Genomic DNA, 10,645 nt, shown 5'->3' with positions numbered 1-10,645 from the left:
GATATATGGAGAAGGAAAGAATTTATGGCCAAAGAAGAACTGGAATACATTATGAAATGCAAAATGGATAAATTTGATTATATTAAAATAAAAAATGTTATACAAACAAAACCAATGCTGACAAGATTAGAAGGGAAGCAGAAAACAGGAAGGAAAAAAAAAACCCTCTTACATCTAAGGTCTCGATAAAGGCCTCATTTCTAAAATACATAGAAAATTGATTCAAATTTATAAGAAATCAAGCCATTCTCCAATTGATAAATTGTCAAAGGATAAGAATAGATAATTTTCAGACAGGGAAATTAAAACCATTTCTAATTGAAAAATGGTCTAAATCCACTATTGATCAGAAAAATGCAAATTAAAACAACTCTGAAGTACCACTACACACCTCTCAGATTGGCTAAGACAAGAAAAGATAATGATAAATGTTGGATGGGATGTGGGAAAACTGGAACATTAATACATTATAGTTAGAATTGAGAACTGATCCAATCATTTTGGATATCAATTTGGAACTATGCCCAAAGGGTTTTTCAAACCGTGCATACCCTTTGATCCGATGGTATCTCTACTGGGCCTGTATCCCAAAGAGATCATAAAAAAGGGGAAAGTACTGACATGTACAAAAATGTTTAATAACAACCCTTTTTATTTTAGAGTCCAGGAACTGAAAACTGAGTGGATGCCCGTTAGTCAGGGAATGGCTGAATAAGTTATGGTATAATATTTTTTTTCTAAGAAATGATCATCATGGGCAACTAGTTTGCATAGTGGATAGAGCACCAGCCCTGGAGTCAGGAGGACCTGAGTTCAAATCTGACCTCAGACACTTAACACATCCTAGCTGTGTGACCCTGGGCAAGTCACTTAACCCCAATTGTCTTGGCCAAAAACCAAACCAAACACAACAAAACTATCAGCAGGATGATTTCAGAGTGATCTGGAGAGACTTAAATGAACTGATGCTAAGTAAAGTGAGTAGAACCAGGAGATCAGTGTACACAGTAATAAGATTATGTGATAATCAGTTCTGATGGACATGGCTCTTTTCAACAGTGAGATGATTTAGGCCAGTTCCAATAGACTTATGATGGAAAGAACCATCTGCACCCAGAGAGAGGACTATGGGGACTGAGTGTGGACCACAACATATTATTTTTGCTTTTTTTGGTTGCTGTTTTTGGTTGCATTTTGTTTTCTTTCTCATTTTTTTTTATCTGATTTTTCTTGTGCAGCATGATAATTATGGAAATGTATATAGAAAATTTTCACATGTTAGCATATATTGGATTATTTGCTGCCTTGGAAGAGGGTGAGAGGAAGGAAGGGAGAAAAATTTGGAATATAAGGTTTTGCAGGGCTGAATGTTGAAAACTATCTTTGCATGTATTTTGATAATAAAAAGTTATTATTAAAACAAAACAAAACAAAACAAAAAACAATCAAGCTCCCAGCTCAAAGACCTTGATGACCATCTCTTAGCTTCCCTGGCTCCTTTCAAGTACATCTACAGTTTCATCTTCTGGATTAAAACTTTCTGCAGGCCTCCATAATCTTAGTGCTCTCCCTCTGAAAAAACTGTCCATTCTGTCTTGCTTTGGTAAGTAAAGCAAATATTTTATCCTGATAGATGTTCCCCATCATTGGTCCCTTACCTCTCAGCAGAGAAACTGGCCTTATACTTTTACCAAGAAATAGAAGTTGTCACCAACTTTTTTCCCCTATTCTACTTTTCAAAACCTCTTGACATTATCTATTCTCTTCTCCTTTGTTCTAATCTGATGAAGAGATGCATCTTCTCCTTACCAAAACCAACTTCTGCAGATTACCTGAATAATCATCTCCTCTCTCTAATCTTTTCTCATCCCATCTACTGGTTCCTTTCTAGCATCGTACAAAAATATACACATGCACACACACATAGAGCTATCTATCTCTATCCATAAATAAAGAACAATATAGATGGATAGTTAGATATACATAGACATAACAACCACCACCACAACAACAAAAACTTCACTAAACCCTACCATACCTTCAAGCCATCAGGTCATCTCTCTCAGCCAAACTCCTAGAAAAAATTATCTTTTCTTCCCAATCATGTCTCAGCTCCTTGACTTTTGATTTCATTTCCCAGATGAAATTGCTGTCTTCAATGAATCCTAAAGCACAAATCTGATGATATCTATTCAATAAATTCTAGTGGCCCTATGGCCTCCAGGATCAAATATAAAATCTTGTTTGGCTTTTAAACCCCTTGCTAATCTGATCCCTTTTTAAAAAAAATTAATTTTTTAATGTTATACATGTATATTTATTTAAAAAATATTTTCACAGGGGTCATGTTGGAGAAGAAAAATCAGAACAAAAGGGAAAAACCATGAGAAAGGGGAAAAAAAGGAAAAAAGTGAAAATAGTATGTTTTGATCTGGATTCAGTCTCCATACTTCTCTCTGGTGTAGATAGTATTTTCCATCCAAAATTGTTTGGAATTGAGTTGGATCACTGAATTGCTAAGAAGAGGTAAATTGATCATAATTGATCATCATATAATTCTGCAATTGCTGTGTAGAATGTTTTCCTGGTTTTACTTGCTTTACTCAGAATCAGCTCATGCATATGCTTCCAGGCTTTTCTGAAATCAGCCTATTTATCATTTCTTATGGAACAATAGTATTCCATTACCTTCATATATGGTTATTCAGATGTTCTCCAATTGATAGGCATCCACTCATTTTACTTCTTTGCTACCACAAAGGGAGATGTTACAAATATTTTTGTATATTGTCAGTCTTTTTCCTTCTTTTTATAATCTCTTTGGGATACAAAATCAGTGATGGCAGTGCTGGATTAAAGAGTATTCCCAGTTTGATAGCTCTTTGGGGATAGTTCCAAATTGTTCTCCAGAATGGCTGGATTAATTTATAACTACACCAACAATGAATCAGTGTCCCAGTTTTCCCACGTCCCCTCCAATATTTATCATTATATTTTCCTGTCATTTTAGCCAATATGAGGTGAGGTGGTATCTCAGAGTTGTTTTAATTGTATTTCTCTAATCAATAGTGATTTAGAGCATTTTTTTCTTCAAATAGATTGTTCTAATTTCTTCATCTGAAAATTGTCTTTTTATATCCTTTGACCATTTATCAACTGGGGAATGATTAGTATTCTTATAAATTTGATTCATTTCTCCATATATATTTAGAAGTGAGGCCTTTATCAGAAACCCTGACTGTAAAAATTGTTTCCCAACTTTCTGCTTCCCTTATAATCTTGGACGCATTGGTTTTGTTTGTGCAAAACCTTTTTTAATTTAATGTAATCAGAATTATACATTTTGTATATCATAATATTCTCTATTTCTTGCTTGGTCATAAATTCCTTTCTTCTCCAAAGATCTGACAGATAAATTATCTCTTCTTCTAATTTGCTTTTAGGATCACTATGTCTGGACTATCTACTCATTTTGACCTTATCTTGGTATAGGGTCTATTTTCTAGTCTTCTGAAACCACTCTGTTCTATATATTTTTTGGATTCATTGTCACCTGCCTGCCTTCCTTCTTCCTATCTTAGGTTCTTTAAACTCTATTTCTCTATAGAGCACTGGATAGATAACTTATGCTGTGTCTGGAATCTCTTAGCTTCCCTGCCTCCCTTCAAACATCATCTAAAGCTCCACCTTCTGGATTAAGCCTTTCCCCAGGCCTCCATAATCTTAGTGCTCTCCTTCTGAAACTGCACCCAGTTTATCTTTTTTTATGTCTTGTTTGTACATTCTTGATTTCATGCTGTTCACCCTCCTCCATCTCCTGCCTCCCTACCTAGATTGTGAGCAGGAGTTACTTTTTGCCTTTCTTTATATTCACATCACTTAGCCCAGTGTTGACCCATAGTAGGTCTTCAATAAATGTTATTTGACTGACGAGAGAGAACCCTGAAAAAGTGGTAGCCTTATGAAGACTGATCCTTAAACCACTCATTTAGCAACTGTATACCACCTAGCTTTATAGTCTTAGCAAGTATACACAAATCAACCTCCACATGGGCCCTACAGTGTGATCATTTCTATTCCCCTCCCCACTACTCTGATTCTCAAACCTGCACAACTCCACCTTCTTTATTTACCTGACTATATCAGTGAGACCCTGATTCTGGCCAGTCGTGAAAGAATGTAAGAAATGGGCTACCTTTTGCTCCTGTTTGAAAGGCCCCCAAGACTGTAGATATTGTTAAGAATATCCTTTTTGCCATCCTTTAAACCTATGAAAAAATTTTTTTCCAACCTAACCAGAAAAGAAAAGGATAACAGCAAAGAGGAAGTTTTCAGGCATTTGTGACTCTCCATGACCCCATTTGGGGTTTTCTTGGCAGAGATACTGGAATAGTTTGCCATTTCTTTCTCCAGCTCATTTTAGCACTATATAACTTTTTATTCTCTTCCCTTCCTCATCTCTACTAGTTGTTTACTAACAGATAGACTTTGTAGTATCTGTGGGCTGAAGTCACATATGGTACATAGCTCACAATCTTTGCTAACTTCCTAGGCTTAGTGAATTCTCCATGGATGGAAACAATTTTTCATTTTTGTCATTTGATTTAGGTCATTTTCAAGAAAAGCAATATGTAGATAGGATAACAACATTCCTCTGAAAGGCCTGCCTTCCTCTTTGTATAATCAAGTCATTGGTGATGGTAGAAGAAAATAGAGAGAATTTTATGAAGCTCTTTTAACAAAGGATTTTAGTCCCTAATTTGTCTAGCTTTTTAGGAGATAAAAGATAATTAAGAAACAGGGACAGAATATGCTTTCTGGTAGCAGATCTAAGGACTAGAAGAGATGGGGAATTGGGAGTTGGGAAGATTAAAGATATAGGCAGTTAAAAGTTTAACAATTTGCTCTCTGGAGGAAAAATGTACATATACTTTTAAGTTTAATCTGAATTTTAAGTCTAGACAATAAGCAGAATAATGTCAGGCTTTGATTTATAGCACTTAGTGATTTCTGAGGTGAGAATGCTCAACACTGAAAATTTAACAATTGATTTTTGAGCCAACTTGAGTTGGAGCCAGCACACTCCTGTATCTGAGAAGGTTTCAGACTCATTTATGATTGTGTTAGGATTTTGCTAAGGAAAGAACATGGCTTCACGGGAAAGTTACATCTCTCACCTCTTTGACCTCATTTTTTGTGACTCATTTACACATCCTATTATCTAAAGCGGAGGTGGGAAACCAGAGCTGTATAAGGCCCATGAAATTATTTGCTAAGGCAACCAAAGGAGATCTGAAAGGAAAGCTGAAAGCTAGGTACGACAGTCTCCCATTGATTGAGTTCTCTAAGTTGGTAATTTTGTATGTCCCATGAATTATGTTATAAATATCTAAATGGCCTTTGGCAGAAAAAGGTGCCCCATCCCTGATCTAAAGTGTACTGTATAACCTTAGACAAGTCATTTACTCTCTGTGGGTCTCAGATTCCTCATTTGTAAAATGAAGGAATTGGACTTTATCACAGCTTCTTTGTTTTGCCTTTTTTTTCCCCTGAGGCAATTGGGGTTAATGACTTGCCCAGGGTCACACAGCTAGGAAGTATTAAGTGTCTGAGGTCAGATTTAAACTCAGGTTCTTCTGACCTCAGGGCTGATGCTCTATCCACTGCACTACCTACCTGCTAGATAAATCACAGCTTCTTAAACTGTGGTTTGTGACCCACTGTAACCGAATGTGGGAGTCATGAAATTATGATTTATTATCAGTAAATGTTTGGTTTGCATACCTATTTTATATGCCGATTGCTGCTGTTATTTGTCTTTTGTTCTTGGAGGTTCATGACATCAGGGAGATGATGCCATGATATGCAAGTGAATTGGATTTAGTGAGGGAGGCTGGGCAAGGTCATCTGCCTCACTTCCCCCTCCAGAGACATCTGGGTCCTGATATAGATCAGGACAACTATCTATAGTGGGCTATATAGATGGAGATGGTCCTGCATGCTAGGGTCACATAAAAGTTTCTTGGACAAAAAAGGGGTCATGAGTGGAAAAACTTTAAGAAGCCCCAGACTAAATGACCTTCCAGCCCTAGATCTACTGTTCTTTGATGCTATGATTCCCAGAGCTTCGTTTGCTGAGTGCACTGTCTAGGAGTCCTATGGCCCAAGGCCCTGAATCATACATAGGCTTCTCCATCTGCCCCTGTTTCCAAGCAGTCAGGGTGGGTGGGTTAGAACAAGTTCAATAATACAAAAATGTTCCTGGAGTGGGAATAAGCAGGTGGTTCTTTAATGACTTAGAACCATAGTATGTCTAAATTGAAGGGGAATTTAGAATGCAGATTGTCAGAAGCAGGAGGAAATTTAGATTGTCTAATCCAGTTTTCTCATTTAGCTGAGGAGGATTATGAGGTCCTGAGAGTGACTTGCCCAGATTCACAACTACTTTTTTGGTGGCCCTATTGTCATGTAGTATAGCTCAAGAGGGCTATGTGATGAAGTCCCTCCAGACCTCTCAGGTAGCAAGCTAGGTGGGCCTGCATACAATTATGAGAGACAAAGGGTCAGTATCTATAGTGGTGATTTACAAGACCCTGAAGGATTCCAGAGTCCCCTTGGACTTGGCAAGGGAATCATTAGTTGTAGCCATAGGAGGCAGAAGAGGGTCAACACTTGATTCACAGGGAGAGACTTTCCCCTTTCCCCATCTGACTGTGATGTTGAGGGTATGAGAGGTGAGGAGGAATGAAAGATAATTCTCCTTAGCTAACAGCTTCTGAGAACACTGGCTCCTTTGGGAGGAGTCCAGACCTTGCTACTCAGTATTTATTATCTTGGCAAGAATACATGGGTCAACTCAACCATTAAGCAGGCAGCTGCTTCTCCGCTCAGGGGAATAGAAAGACTTGCATTCAAATCCTATATAAGGCACCTAACCAGGTCTGCAATCCCAGCCAATTAACTTCTAAATTTTAGTTTCCTTGTCTATAAGAAATATTTTATAGATTTCCTCAAATCTATAAAATGGGGATAATAGCTCATTCACAAGGTTGTTGAGGGTCAAATGAGATGACATATATAAAGCCCTGTTCAAACCTTAAAGTGCTATCTAAATGATAATTGTTATTGTGGCTGATCCTTTTTAACCAGCTCAATGAACAGAATTTGAGAATCTCAAGACTGTATTCTATTGTCTATCAGTTTCCTGCAGTAAAAGTACCTAAACTGTAATGTGAAGATGTTTATATTTTGGGTCATAAAAAGCTGAAATGGAAGTAAGAAACTTAATATAGAATTGAGGCTATATTTTGAGATTTCCCTAGAAATTTGGTTTGGGGGTGAGGCACAAGCCAAAATAGTGTTAGTTTTATGAAACATAATATACACAAAATTCTTTTTCATTTTTAAAACCATATTCCATGGATTTTAACTTATTTTTATTTATTTTTTTTATTTTTATTTTTTTAGGCCATGCATCTTTGGCAGTCTGGTAAAGCCTATAGATCCCTTATTTAAATTAATAGTTTTAAATGCATAAAACAAAATAAATAAGAGTATAAAGAAAATCAGTTTTACTGAAATAGTCATCAAAGTGTTTTTTAAACAACAAATTCACCAACCCCACGGCCTTATTTTCCTCTTTTGTTATGATTCTTCTTTCACAACATGACTAAATATATTTAATATGATTGTATAAGTATAACCTATATCAGATTGCTTGCTATCTTGGGGAGGAATGAAGGAAGGGAAGAAGAGAGAAAAATTTGGAATGCAAAATCTTATTTTAAAAAATGAATGTTGAAAATTACCTTTACATGTAAATGAAAAAAAAAATAGTATTAAGTGAAAAGAAAAAAAAAAAGAGCCATTGCTCTAGAGAGAGCCTAGAGTATTGTTAAGACAGTTAAGAGAATTTCCTAATTAGCTCATTATTGGGTCATCGGTTTCATGACAGTAAGTACAATGGCCTCCTTGCTGCTCCTTACACAAACCACCCCATCATTCTATTCTATATCTTTTCCCTAATTATCCCTTATGCCTGGAATTCTCTCTCTCTTCATCTCCTGGCTTCCTTCAAGTATCAGCTAAAATCACACTTTCTGCAAGAAACCTTTCCAATCCTCCTTAGTCTTTTCTCTGAAATAATCTCCAGTTTATTTCATCTATATCTTGTTTGTATGTGGTTGTTTGCATGCATCTCCCCCATTAGACTGTGAGCTCCTTCAGATCAGGGACTATTTTTGTCTTTCTCCATATTTCCAACACTTAGTATATGGTAGATCCTTTTGAAAGATGCTTATTGACTAGATTTGATTTAATTTCAAGAATCTGATATTCTAAAGACTTATCATATCATATAGACTTATGGTCAAGGAGGAGGATGTTGTTTTGGAAAACTACAAGACAGTGAATAGGATCTTAGAAAGATGGATAGACTGACTTCCTTTCCAGTAATAGTGGGGGGCTTATTTTGATTATGGTTTCAGAGCTGGAAACTTGGGGAAGTAGGTGGCATCTGGGCAGCAGGTTAATAAGAAGAAGTGTGACTGGTATCTCCTCTATGTAGTTAACCTTATGAGACCCTCGTTAACCAACTTGGCTGGATGGGGAAAGGAAGGGCATGCAAGAGCAGAGGTTAAGGGTTAGTTCTCCAGGGAATGGTTTCCAGTCTACTCTAGGTTTCGAGGTAGCTGGTAAAATGGCCAGGGTGTAGTATGAAGGATAGCTGAGGGTTTCTGGATTCTTGAAGGCTGTTCAATAAGAGTAAGAAGGGAGATCCTTAGGTCCCTGGAAGATTGGTACCAGTCATCTTCAGGCACTAGACTGAGAGGCAGGAGACCTGAATTTGGATGTGGCTCATGGTGTGATCCTGGACAAGCATCTTTTGGGGTATGAGAATGAGGGGACTGCTCTTTGCTGCATCCTGATCAGGAATATATGGCTCTCCATAAGTTCCCTGCCTCTGGAGTCTCTCTTCCCTCTCAACAATCAGTCCTAGCTTATCAGTGTCCCTATATTCCTCCTGCTTGAACCCTGCCCTGGCTGGCAAGATCACTGCCCGACTATTCTCTTGGGTACCACAATCTCATCATGGTCTAAAGTCTACTTTCCTCCTTCATTATATGTTTCCAAGGCCATTAGTGAGAGGCATAAGCCTGAATGACAAACTGCAGGGCAGAGTGTTTAGAGATAACAAAGAGACTTGGCTCAATATCAGGTAAACAGGTAGAGACAAATTGTTTTTTTGTTCCATTCTTTTTTCTTTATGGAAAATTAATTTTCTTAGTAAGGAAAATAAAGAAAGGGCTGTCAGGAGAATATGGGGAGCTTAACTGATTGGGGGTGATTGAAAGCCTAGAAAACCTATGCTAGAATGTTCTTGTAGTTCTTCCATTGGTAAACTGGACCCATCCAGAGGAGGATAACTTGGATGCCATTTGAGGACTGACTGCAGGAATGTTGAAAAAGAGAAAGAAAAAAAGAGAATACTTTGGGGAGGGGAGCTTGGAAGAGAGGGTTTGGAGAAACAATCTGTCTTTAGGTATTTTCCATAGTAGTGATGAAAATTCCAATTTGAACTTTACAAAGCACCTTTGCAACAGGCTGCAAGATATGCCATAAGAATATTATTATTATTCCCACATTGCAAATGAAGAAACTGAAGTTCAGAAAAGCTAAATGACTTGCCCACAGTTACATAGCTAGGAGCTAGTTACATATCTTATAGATTCATGGGAGTCCTTAAGACATCCAGAAAAAAAATCTAAAACATTGATAGTAGCTCCCCTTCCAACCTCTCTAAAGATGGGGAGCATGTTTTGCTATCAGATCTCTGAAATTATGGTTGGTTATTGTGTTGATCAAAGTTTTAAGATTATCAAAGATGTATCTTAGATACAGAAATGTATCTGACAATCTGATAATCTCTGTACATTTAAGAATTGTACTTCTTAGGTTGAAAATGCCAGGACTTGAATTAATGGGCTTCTTTGGCCATAGAATTCCCTGATGATCTGCTGTGATCAAATTTGGAGGTTTGGAGTAAAATCTTTTTGTTATTCCCCATTTAGGGTTACCGGCAAGGGTAATGTTGGGATTATAGACCAGAGTTGTGATTCCATTGCAAAAAATTATTTGTTCTAATGAAATTTCAATCTTATCAATCATTTGATTCATCATTTGAACTAGGACCTATCTGGTTTGATACCAGAATTGAAGATTAAATGTTGTTTTGGAAGATTTGGTCTTTCTTATTAATACTTTAATGTCTGCCTCTTTCTGTGTCTCCTATCTCCCTGAGTTTCTCTTTGTTCTCTGTGTTTCTCTTGTGCCACATTTCTCTTTAATTATCCTGACTCAGTTTCCCTAATTGGTTCTGCTTCAGTTTTTTTAACTGTTCTGCCTCAATCCCCTTAGTTGCAAAACCCCACTCTGGTTCATTAAGACTGAATACCATTTGCTGTCAGGTTATAAATCATCAATGTGAGACTCAAGATAAGGGGAAGTTCAGACTTCTTGGCTTCTAACTCCTTCTGTCATCAAGAATTTATGGTCCTAGCCCCTATCCTGTCTTTGTTCTTCTTTATCCCAGTTTACCAGAATGTCCGTTGGCTCCCACCACCCTGTCAGAACCAGATTGATAGTC

Source organism: Sminthopsis crassicaudata, chromosome 2 (genome assembly GCF_048593235.1).
Source record: "Sminthopsis crassicaudata isolate SCR6 chromosome 2, ASM4859323v1, whole genome shotgun sequence".
NCBI lineage: Eukaryota > Metazoa > Chordata > Mammalia > Dasyuromorphia > Dasyuridae > Sminthopsis > Sminthopsis crassicaudata.
Note: the sequence above shows the minus strand (reverse complement) of the source record.